We start from the raw sequence: 12,895 nt of genomic DNA, 5'->3' as shown, positions 1-12,895 counted from the left end.
GTGGCCGATCCCGCTGAGACGGGATCTCCTGTCTCAGGCTGACGGCTCGATATGGCACCCCAACCCAGAATGGTGGAAACTTCATGTGTGGATGGTGTGCAGGAACCAGTAAACCCGGGTTCGTTGTCTCACAGCGTGATGTACACGATTGCGGAGTCGCGAGCCCCTTCTACGAGACGCCTGTATGCTTGTAAATGGGCAGTCTTTGAGAGGTGGTGTGAATCGAATGGTCGGGACCCGGAAAGCTGCCCCGTGTCTGACATTCTGGATTTTCTGAAACAAAGAATGGACGGCGGCAGTATGGCCTCTACGCTTAAGGTTTACGTTGCAGCTATCTCAGCTTTTCACGCTGCTATTGACGGGCTCTCAGTTGGGAAACACGATCTAGTGATCAGATTTTTGAGAGGCGCGAGAAAAATAAAACCCTCCTGCCCCCCTACAATGCCTTCCTGGGATCTGGCTACGGTGCTGGGAGCGCTAGCCCTCCCGCCATTCGAGCCACTTCAGTCTGTCGGCTTGAAGGAGCTCACGCTTAAAACCGCGCTGCTGCCCGCCCTTGCTTCGTGCAAGCGCGTGGGGGATTTGCAAGTGCTCTCTGTGAATGTGGACTGTATGCAGTTTGGACCAGGTGATTGTAGACTTCATTGGACGGCACCCCGATTCAGGTGTTGTGTCCGGTAAGGGCTTTATGATTCTATGTCAACCGCACGGCTGCGTTTCGGCAATCCGAGCAGCTGTTTGTATTCTTCGGAGGCAGCACCAGAGGACAGCCTGTCTCTAAACAACGGTTGTCACATTGGGTGGTCGACGCTATTGCTTTGGCATATTCTAGCCGTGGTATGGAATGTTCTATTGGTGTTCGAGCCCATTCGACGAGGGCTGTCTCCTCCTCATGGACGTGGACTAAGGGAATTTCTATCAAAGATATTTGTATGGTGTGTAACAGATATGCAGGTCATCGATTCATGGGTTAAATTCAGGCATTCAAATGAAACCTTTTTGCACTAAATGCCTGGCCTGGCGCCAAATATATATATAAAAAAAATATTTACGATACCCGTGCGAGCCTCAAAGGGGACATCCCCCCCCCCCACACACACACATAAGCACACACATGCAAACTAACTTTTCCTTACTTTTGTAAGTCCTTATTGATATGTATTTTGAATGTTTGTGTATTGCATAAAAATGGTTAATCCTGGGTAAATGGTTAAAGTGATGACTTATAAGTGGAAATGTTTCTCCTCAGTCTAACTCTTTCTCAAATAGTCATGTTTATGTAACCCCCACTCATTTTCTCTCTCTCTCTCTCTCTCCCTCATTTGGATTCCGTTATGTCTTGTAAAAAGTTTATTGTCTGTATTGTCGTACGCATATTTACTCTGTGTGATTTGAAGTTTCGATGTATAATTAGTCAATTATTAAAAACCATATATGATTGGCTGGGGATTAACTTTATCTTAATGTATACAAGAATTATTTATGATTGCTTTTTTGGATATAGATTCCCGTGAGGGGGACCAATCAGGTTATTTAAAAATCATGTCTGAAAGAGACGCAGCCCTATTGCTATACAAATATGACACAATCCTGTGAACCCACATATAAGTGCAATAGGATTTCAGGTAGGTTAGGAAGGAAGGGAGTCCCCAAGGTGTTAACGCCATGTCTCCTTCCCGTCTCTCAGGGAACCGAGGTTACGACAGTAACCGGAGACGTTTCTCACACTTTAAAGCACCTCCTGCTGGCAGAAAATTAATCTGCATTTTCAATAAGTCCATCTGATTTAAAGGTCCAGGTTGTAGGACCTGCCACGAGAGGGCGCACTACCAAAATAATAACATTTGGGATTTGTTGTCTTCTACCCAGGCGGCAAGGAAGTCGACCGGAAGTTGAAGTCGGCTGCGAGCTGCCATCTTGTAGCGGAACTTCCCATTGACTCCCACTCATTTTGGCATCACTTTGACAGCGAATAACTTTACATCTGAGGCGTTTAAAGACTCCGTTTGTCCATTATTTATTTCTAAAGATACACGACAATGCATAAAGGGCTCCATTACCTTCTATGTTACATTATGGCTCCGTATAAACAGTTTTTGTAAAAATAGGCTAACGATTGCGTCATAACCACTCGACTCTCTGTCGCATTACCGTACAGACAGGAGGAGGAGCTCGCAGGCAATTAACTTAATATGGTGTACTGGCGTTACATTTTAAAATACTATACAAAATAATTAATCAGAATACTTACTCCTGCTCACTCACGGCAAAGAACTTCCCGCTCAAGCTCGCCGTCTCTGCAAGATTAACGATGGCAGTTTTCACGCACAGCTACTAGAAGATTTACATCTTGATGGGGTCGCTGTGTCCATTTCTTTTACTGTCTATGCTTCTACCCAACCGCTGATGGCCATCAATCAGACGGAAATATAAAACATGGATTTAACGGATGAGGTAAATCTTTTGAAATGTTGTGCTTGATGTCATAATTTTCAAGCGCAAGTAGATTACATACAAAGTCAATGCAAAGACGCGATCAGACTATGGATCAGACGCGATGCCCTGCATTTGGTCTGTATGCCCCATAATACTAATCTTGTTGATCGTTATAATAGCATACGTTTTTTTGTAAAGATACGAATCAAAACAACTCACCTGTCAAGTAAAACACAAGCTTACGGGAGATGTCCTTGTTGACAGCACCAGTGGCAGATGGTAAACAGTAATTATGTTCCATAAATAAGAAACACAATAAAACGTACACTTCTCCTGCGTTTGTCCACAGCACTGTTGTCATGTGGTTTCTACGTCAGTAAAGGTGGTAAAAAAGGGTAACTAACGTCATTGACAGGCGACTGCACTGCCCTGTGTCACTGTTTAGAATGGGTATTTTCTCATGATTTACAAGTAGTTGAAAACATTAGAGATATTGTTAGTAATCAGCTGGACAAAATATATAACACTAGCCTAGTGGTTTTTGGATATTTTATTGCAAATATCTTACAAATTGTACCTTTAAGCAGCAAACATATTTTGCTTGTTGCCAAAAAATAATGTAAGGGAAACTCAATTTAGCTCAAAGGGAATAATTTAAGATTTTAAAGGGAATTTGAACAGAACCACTGTTTCACTGTTTCATAACATCAAATCTGCACTGGATATTAATATCCAAAGTATAGTGAAAACACTATTAATTAGCACAGTAACAAGATCGGCAGTTTAAGACATTAACTTAACTAATCTAACACATAAGCACATGCACTCACACATTCACACAAGTTGCAGGAAGATAGAAAGTTAGGAAAGGATGAGTTTAAGAGAATGAAATGTGGAATCCCAAGTTTACAGAAATACGTGAAATTGCATAGACATGAACAACCATCAATCACTTAATTAACCCTCGCATTGAGTTCCTCAATGAGGTTAAAATTATATTAGATACACCAGTACAGATCGGAGTCTGGAGGTTACTTGCGTTGGCTGTGTAAAGGGGGTTCCCTTTGTTGTTGTTGAAAGGGGGTTTCCTGAGGTTGCTGATTGGCTTGGAGTTAAGTAGTCTTGAAGTGACGTCTTGGGAAGCCCGTGGTTGAACCCGTGGGCATTGGCTGACGATGCGGACATGTGGGCTGGTTGAAGTTGAAAGGGCACTCGAGGTCAGACTCTGAAACACGACGTTATTAAAACTTAAATCAGAACACAAAACTCTCAACGGAAAAGAAAAGAAACTAAAGTAAAAGAACAGAAGTACAGTTTGAAGAGACTGGTGTCATCATGGCTAAGTAGCAGCAGGCGTCATGATGCTAAAAGTCATGACTAAAAGCAGCAGCTGAAAAGCAAATGCTAAAAGCCAGCTAAAAGCTATACACAAGCTAAGAGCAAAATTTCATGGTGTCTTGAGTATTTGAACTGGCCTTTTGGCCACACCTCAAATGTTGTCTTGACCAATTAGATATCGTCTTTGATCGGGTTATCATAAATCACATGTTATCTAATCAAGTACGTGGTCTGAATTTTAATGTTTTTGCAGGGTATAATTTGGACATGATTCCTATAACAAGAATATGATACATTTGACAAATAACTGATGGTCAGAAACGTTTCAAGGCAAGCAACCAGATTCAAACACATACATACTAAACATGAATATGAATCCTTAAGCTATCCAATAGTTATTAAGAGACATACACATAAGTGATTATAAACATGATAGTCAAATGTGTGGGTTACATATAAATGAATATGGAGTTAAGCAATGGACTGATATTCATTTATAAGTCCTTCTGAGTTCATTTTCGTGCATCTACATCTATAAAAGACAGTTCCTGTGGCATTCTCTGACACAAAGATGTTCTGTTGAGACCAGAGATTTCAGTCTTGTTCTGCTAGGTGGGGGAAGTCAATCCAAGGATCTAGTTTATTACTCTCATGGGTTTACATGTGATGGTCGGCTGTGCATTTCTTTGACCATCAATCTTGATTACTTGCCCCAAATTTGACAATGTCTTCTGCAAATTGAAATTGTCAATAATTGTTCTAATGGTGTTAATGATGAAAGCTGTTCTGTGAAAGGGTTGGCTGGTTGGTTATCTTACTTCTGACTTGTGGCACTAGGAATTGATTTACAACATCCTTTTACCTCTCAGAGGAATTCGGCTCATGTTTCAACCATGGTCCTGATCGACTCTTTAATTTGTCTGGTTCGGGTCTGATACGCTACAATAATACTGTAGGGACTACTTAGCTGTTGTTGTTGATTCTGTTTGGGAAAGTGGCCATATAAAACAAAACATAAAACCTTTTTTATATTTTATATTATCTTATATTATTATATATATCTATACTTAATTCACAATCTTTTATAAACGTAATAATATCATCATATATCTTGTTAACTGATTTCCCCAATAAACCAGACAAAGTAAAGATATGGTGTTTTACTTTCTCCATTGAATAAAGCGACGTCTCTCATTGTTGTATTTTACACATTGAAGTAATACATGTTTAACTGTTTCTTGTTGATAACAGTGTATACATTCCCAAGTTGGGTGCCTACCAATTCTATATAATGTACTCAGAGGTGTCAAGTAACGAAGTACAAATACTTCGTTACTGTACTTAAGTAGAAATTTGGGGTATCTATACTTTACTTGAGTAATTATTTTTCAGCCGACTTTTTACTTCTACTCCTTACATTTTCACGCAAATATCTGTACTTTCTACTCCTTACATTTTAAAAATAGCTTCGTTACTGGTATTTCATTTCGTCTTGTTTTCATTCCGGCTTGTCATCACCCAAAAAAAAAAAAAAAAACCTATCCAGATAAATCGCGCCATCCGAATGCAGTGAATTTGATTGTGGTTGGATGAGAAGTATAAACAGATACCATCCCGACACCCTATTGGTCTTTACGCGATCCATCGCACCTGCACATGACACAAATTACATCACCCTCCAGCAAGGGCATAGACAGTTTTTGGTTCGTTTATCATAAAATGTATTTCTTAAAAGTAGGGTTGGGTATGGAACCGGTATCCGATCGCCTCAGAGTCCGTCCGCTTAAATTTCATATGAAACCGGCGTCAGACCGGTCTCCTCCCCGTCTTTCAGCGCGCTCTTCAATCCGCAGACCGCGAACGGAGCAGCACGAGCTCAAACAGAGACAGAGGACACAAGGTGTGTGTTTACCGATAGATTGTTAGAATCTGTATCAGTGAAGTTATTTGTCATAAATACAGTTTACAAAAGGTCGCGAAGAAGCTGTCGCTTTCTCATCTACTGTAAAGTTTTCGCTTGTCACAGCCGTTTCCTCCAGTGAAAATCTAGCCCTTAACACATATGACCGAACAAATACTTTAATTACACTTATTTAAATATACTTATACTAAATATTAATTTAATCATACGTACTTTATACATACACTAACTACTGTACAAAAGTCTTAGGCACGTTAGTATTTTCACTTAAAAGAATGGTGTTCGGCTATTTATATATTTTGCTGTAGTGTGTCGGTAGAAAATATCAGTTTACATTTCCAAACATTCATTCTGCCGTTGTCAAACTGCTTGTGCATTCAAAATCGCACTAGATTATTATTAAAATTAATGGCAAACTGATATTTACTATGGACACACTAAAGCAAAAGATTTAAATAACTGGCTTAAAACCCTTTTTTGGGGTGAAAATACTAATGTGCCTAAGACTTTTGCACATTACTGTACTTTACAAACGACATTGTTGCTACTTTATAAAGAATGAGCATACAGTCATTCACAGAACTGATTTAAGACAGTGACAGACAGCACTCATCTTAACTAAATATCAGAGTGAGTGACAGATATACAGTAGAATTATGTGTGGTTTTATATTAAATAATGACCCAGATTGTGAAATACATTTATTAGGCTTAGATTAAGGGAAGCACAACTTGGGAAGTGAGAGCATCCAAGGTGAAAGCTATGGATTTATTTTAAATATTTGGAATGTTCTTTTAAGTTATCCATAGTTTTTTTTTTTTAGGTTCTTTTTTTTAAGTATAGGTTCAGGCACCATTTAGGCGCCTGTACTGTTTTAAAATTATCGAAAAGGCACTGGACCCTATTTAAAAGTTATTATTTCTCACTGGCTCATTTACCAAATGGGTGCTTTATCTTCGTTCTCCACAAATAAAGCTACTGTTGGTAGTTCGGTAGCGAGACGTTTTAATAAATTATCGTTTGCGATTGACAATGTTGTGATATCTAGGCTATACCAACTTTGTAACTTAACATAGCATAGGTACGTACCGAATACAGGAAGCTGTCAATCAAGAAGGTATCGGGATTATGACTTATTTTTCAGTTTTAGTTATTGATTAATCACTTGGAATAATCATTAATTTTGACAGCACTATAATATTTACTGTAAATAGACAGCCATACAAGTGTAATTGTTACTAAGCCTGCACCAATGTTCTTGTCCATTGCCCTCGCAGATTCCTGCAGCTAAGCTTGGATGTACATTTACATTCCATTAAAGGTTATTGATGACATGCCTCTAAAGTTTGACTTTTTGCACCATAACAATACTTATTGGCAACTAGTCATCATATCTCTAGCTCTTTAATGTATTTGCATTGTACTAAAATGAGTACATTTTCAATGGGCATATATGTGGCTGAAACATGTAGCCTAGTGCCTCCCAAATTTTTCAACATGAACATTTAATATAACATTATATTCATTATGGCCTTTAGAAAAATGTTTTTTTTTAGGAGGTGGGGTAGTGCACAATAGGCCCCTGTGGTGCGGCCTAAGCTTTTGTTCTTAATGGCATTTGTTCCCTTACATTACTTTTACTTTTATACTTTAAGTAGTTTTTTAAACCAGTACTTTTACACTTTTACTTGAGTAAAAAGCGTGAGTTGATACTTCAACTTCTACAAAAGTCTTTTTAAGACCTAGTATCTATACTTCTACTTGAGTAATGAAAGCCAATACTTTTGACACCAATGAATGTACTATTAAGTCCAATTCTAAGACGTGTATTGATATTTCCTATTGATATTGAATTTTTTTTTTTTTTTTGTTATCCTCCTCTTCCTTTCTCTTCTGGCTTCCTGAAGCATAATTCCGCTTCATGACTGCCGAGGAGGTTTTGTATTTTGCCGGCAGCACAGATCACATGTTGGCTGGCTGCTGTCAGCGACTACTGAGAGGGGCCCCCTTGAGGGGGATCCCGATAACAGTGTCATTACACGTTACTCCATTGACGATCAAGGGTCGCTCAAATAGTGTCGTTGCATTTTATTCTTAACCAGTCGTTGTCTTGGGGCCCCAGGCCAGTTCGGGGCCCCAAGCAATTGCTTGGTTTGCCTGCCTTTTCACGACGCGCCTGAAGATCGTCTATGTGTAACAATCAGGACACAGGAGACGAGAGATCCAAGAGCAGTGTGTGTTTAATGGGTAATCCAAAAATCAGAATCAAAACAAGCAGGGGCTCATAACCAAAAATCAGTCCAGAATCAAACAAACAGGAAACAAGAAACTCGAAACACAAGGAACGCAAGGAAACCAGGTTACGGAAAATAAGGACTCAATGACACAGAGAGAAAACAGACAGGTATAAAGAGCCACACAGATGGGAAATCAAAAATTACCTGTATTACAGTGTATTATGTAGCTGTCCATCTGTGTAAACAATGTGCAAATAATTAAACCAAAAAGTACACGATTTATAAAGTTATTGGCTTCTAAAGTAAGGAGTCGACTCTGACTTGCTGAAACGAGTTGTTATAGATTTCAAATCTTTTGCCCATCTCTATGTAGGTCACTAGGAGCACTTTGCATAATAATCTCCGCCTACCGTGTTGGGAGAAACAAAGCTCTGACCTGCCCCACCCCCCCACACAGACGCTCTGTTTGGTGTGAGAGCATCATGTCGAGGAAACCGTTTGTTTTATTTTCACTGTCAGAGAATGAAGATCAGAAGAACCAATGGGTAAAATTCATTTTCACCACAATACCAAAGCAGTACAACAAATCCCTTTTGTTGTGTTAACAACATTTCACTGATGACTGCTTTTCTAATCTCGGTGAGTACAGCGGGATTTTCAAAGCGTTTGGCCATAAAAGATGGTTAATTACCAACTTTATTTAGAACAACGAGTATCTCCGAATCACAACGCGAAGTATGATTATGAAGTAATGTTTTCTCCCGAGCGTCTTATCAGTATGTGTGCTGTCTGCAGCCTTTGTCTCCGCTGATCGTCATGTACAAACATGTCATTAAAATGAAGTGTAACTCCGTGAATACTCAACGAAGAGACATGAGAGAGATATCTATAGAAAGCTTGACATGTCTACTTTAAAACTTAACAAGTGCTGCTGAAAACAGATATTCTGTGATAAAGTAATCCATATGAAAACAACGCGATGTCTGTTTTTCATGTCTCCCTTCGTTATATCCAATGTGACCACGCCCCCGCGCTGAACACGCTATTCAGATTCAAACTGAAGCGCGTGGCTTGAATACACCCACACAGAAGAAAAAGCAGCGAGACTGTTCAAGTTTTTTATCGTACTGTTTGCTTCGCGATGAGAGGAATAAGACATAATTCACCCCAAACAGATGCTAACGCATAGTTTACCGTGGAGGTGAGTGCGGAACAACCAATCAAACCTGACTATGTTAGTTGACCAATCAGAACACAGTATGCTACCGAAAGGTGGGGTTTAAGGAAACTGAATCTTTTGAACAGCTTCGCGCAAACCGTTTGGGGATCTCTGAGAATTGAGGTAATTTTAAAATGATATTTTGACAAAATGACAATGTTTTTTAACCTTGGATGGATTTAAACCTAATGTACAGGACTTATAAACAGTGATAGGAAGCTTAGAATTTTCATCTTACTGGCTCTTTAAATAGACAGGATAATGACGATGAAAGTGAAGACACCTAAGTGCAATTAAAAGGTGTGCAATTATCATGATGAAGGGACAAGGCTTCGTGGGAAATGTAGTGCCTGCGGTGAGGTGCCTATGCGGAAGTGAGAACACTAGTGGACACCCAGGGAAACACAGACCAGACACCGTGACATTACCCCCTCCTCTACGTAGCAGCTACCAGATGCTCCCCCCGAACACAAGAACAAACAACGGAACACAGAGAACAGGAGGGAGGTGGACCGGCGGATGACCGGGGGAGGTATGGAGGTCCAGACAACAGAGGGAAACAGAGACAGGATGTGCAAAAAACAAAAACAAGGAGACCAGGAGGGAACAGAAAGTTCGAGGCCCAGGGCTGACAGGGCGGCGTAGAAGACCACCACATCTATGCGGTCGAGACTGTAGCACACCAGGGTGGCGCAGAAGACCACCACATCTGTGGGGTCGATAGAGAAGCCCACCAGGGCGGCGCAGAAGACCAAAACAGAACAGCCATATAGTTGAGACAGAAGCCCATCAGGGCGGCACAGAAGACCAAAACAGAACAGCCATGTGGTCGAGACAGAAGCCCATTAGGGCGGCGCCGAAGACCACCACAGTGGGATTGATGACACTGGAGAGCAAATCTGGTTAGGCAAGTCTGAAACAGAGAACATGAACAGGTTAAGGGTGGCCTCCGTGGCCACGGCAGGATAAGTCGAGCGCTCAGAGAGTTCGGCTGAGACGTGACGAGGCTCTGAAAGTTCCGCAGAGCCTCTCCTCGTCTCTGGTAGTTCAGCCGAGATGAGGAGAGGCTCTGGAAGTTCCGCAGAGACGTGGAGAGGCTCTGGTAGTTCAGCAGAGACGTGGAAAAGCTCTGGAAGTTCCGCAGAGACGCGGAGAGTCTCTGGTAGTTCAGCAGAGACGTGGAGAGGCTCTGGAAGTTCCGCAGAGACAAGGAGAGGCTCTGGTAGTTCAGCAGAGACATGGAGAGGCTCTGGTAGTTCAGCAGAGACGTGGAGAGGCTCTGGAAGTTCTGCAGAGACGAGGAGAGGCTCTGGTAGTTCAGCAGAGACGTGGAGAGGCTCTGGAAGTTCCGCAGAGACGAGGAGAGGCTCTGGTAGTTCAGCAGAGAAGAGGAGAGGCTCTGGTAGTTCAGCAGAGACGTGGAGAGGCTCTGGAAGTTCCGCAGAGACGAGGAGAGGCTCTGGTAGTTCAGCAGATACGTGGAGAAGCTCTGGAAGTTCCGTAGAGACTAGGAGAGTCTCTGGTAGTTCAGCAGAGACGTGGAGAGGCTCTGGTAGTTCAGCAGAGACGTGGAGAGGCTCTGGAAGTTCCGCAGAGACAAGGAGAGGCTCTGGTAGTTCAGCAGAGACGTGGAGAGGCTCTGGTAGTTCAGCAGAGACGTGGAGAGGCTCTGGAAGTTCCGCAAAGACGAGGAGAGGCTCTGGTAGTTCAGCAGAGACGTGGAGAGGCTCTGGAAGTTCCGCAGAGACGAGGAGAGGCTCTGGTAGTTCAGCAGAGACGTGGAGAGGCTCTGGATGTTCCGCAGAGATGAGGAGAGGCTCTGGTAGTTCAGCACAGACGTGGAGAGGCTCTGGAAGTTCTGCAGAGACAAGGAGAGGCTCTGGTAGTTCAGCAGAGACATGGAGAGGCTCTGCTAGTTCAGCAGAGATGTGGAGAGACTACGTGGTGTTTTGACTGGATTCAGGAAGATCAACGGTGACCTGAATCTTCTCATGAATATCATTGTTGACCTGACTCTGCTCATGAAGATCATTGGTGACTTGCATTTGCTCATGAAGATCATTGGTGACTTGACTTTGCCCATGAAGAACACTGGTGACTGAGGTCTAACTGTGGTAGTGCTTAACTCATGAGCGTTAATGGTGACTTGACCTGACTCTGGAGGGTCAATGGGAACCTGACGCGATCTGGAGGGTCACCTGTGGCTGTCATCTTGTGCAGAGGTGCTGGACCGGTGACATTCTTGTGCCATGGCTTTGGGCCAACGGCCGTCTTGTGCAGTGGCGCTGGGCCGGCGGCCAACTTGACAGCACCACTGCACAATATGGCTGCCAGCCCAGCGCCACAGCACAAGGTGGTCAACAGCCCAGCGCCACGGCACAAGATGGCCACCAGCCCAGCACCACGGGGCAAGATAGCCGCCACAATAGCCACTGTCTATAGACCTCCTGTCTCTAGAGTCGGCCATCCCACCAGGAGAGACAGGTGTGGCTGGGGAATCCCACTGAGACAAATGTTGCAGGTACAGTATGAACCCCCAAAAATCAAAGGCCTCCAGCTCATTCATTTCCCTCTCCAGCACGGGGTTGTCTAAACAGGCCGCATCATTATATCCCAACCACACCGCCAATGTCCAGAAATCTTGTGCCACACCACCCACCTCCTTCCCCCTTTGACGGAGGGTGGTTAATTTAATTAATCTTCTCCTCCGCTCCTCCATGCTGGCTGGGAACAGAGACAAAATCCCACACTGCTGGATCCGATCTGATGGAGTCCTTCTGTAATGATCGGGACACAGGAGATGAGAGATCCAAGAGCAGTGTGTTTAACGGGTAATCAAAAAATCATAATCAAAACAAGCAGGGGGTCATTACCAAAAATCATTCGAGAAACAAAGAAACAGGAAACAAGAAACTCGAAACACAAGAAACTCGAAACACAAGGAACTCGAAACACAAGGAACGCGAGGAAACCAGGTGATGGAAAATAGGAACTCCATGACACAGAGAGAAAACAGACAGGTTAAAATAGACAGGATAATGACGATGAAAGTGAAGACTGAAGATTACCGTGATGAAGGGACAAGGCTTTGTGGGAAATGTAGCGCCTGTGGTGAGGTGCCTATGGGAAAGTGAGAACACTAGTGGACACTCAGGGAAACTCAGACCAGACACCGTGACACTATGTGAGCAACTTCAGACTGTGTTTTCTTGCACTCCGCCATTTAACGATATTTAAATAAATAAATAAATGAATAAATAAAACCTTCATGTGCCGTATTTTACATAGGACTGGCGGGAAATGTGCATTGATACACCTTTATTATATATGTTACTTGATTTATAATGATAGGTTAACTGTTTCTGTGGTGTTAAAGAAAAACACCTCCGCAGCATGTTCTTTACATGAGAGAAAATAGAGAAGTCTTTTCTGCTTGCTGCAGTAAATCACTCTTTTTCAGGACTAAACAAGTTAATTCTCCAAAATATTTTCAGAAATGATAGACAAGATGTTATAGAAAATTTGAATGAAAACCTATTTTTGACCAAATGTAGCCTTCAAAAACAACCTATTTTTTTAATTTCCTGAAAACGTCCCAGCACGCCATCCCAGGGGTTTTCCCAGATCTCATCATATAATGTTCTAATGTATACTTAAGCTTCTGCTTTACTTAATGGAATATGTAGATGCACGTGCTTTATTCTTAGAGTTTGTTTATCCAGAATATCCAACTTCTCATTTCCC

The sequence above is a fragment of the Carassius auratus genome, chromosome 16, assembly GCF_003368295.1.
Source record: "Carassius auratus strain Wakin chromosome 16, ASM336829v1, whole genome shotgun sequence".
NCBI classification, from domain to species: Eukaryota; Metazoa; Chordata; class Actinopteri; order Cypriniformes; family Cyprinidae; genus Carassius; species Carassius auratus.
Note: the sequence above shows the minus strand (reverse complement) of the source record.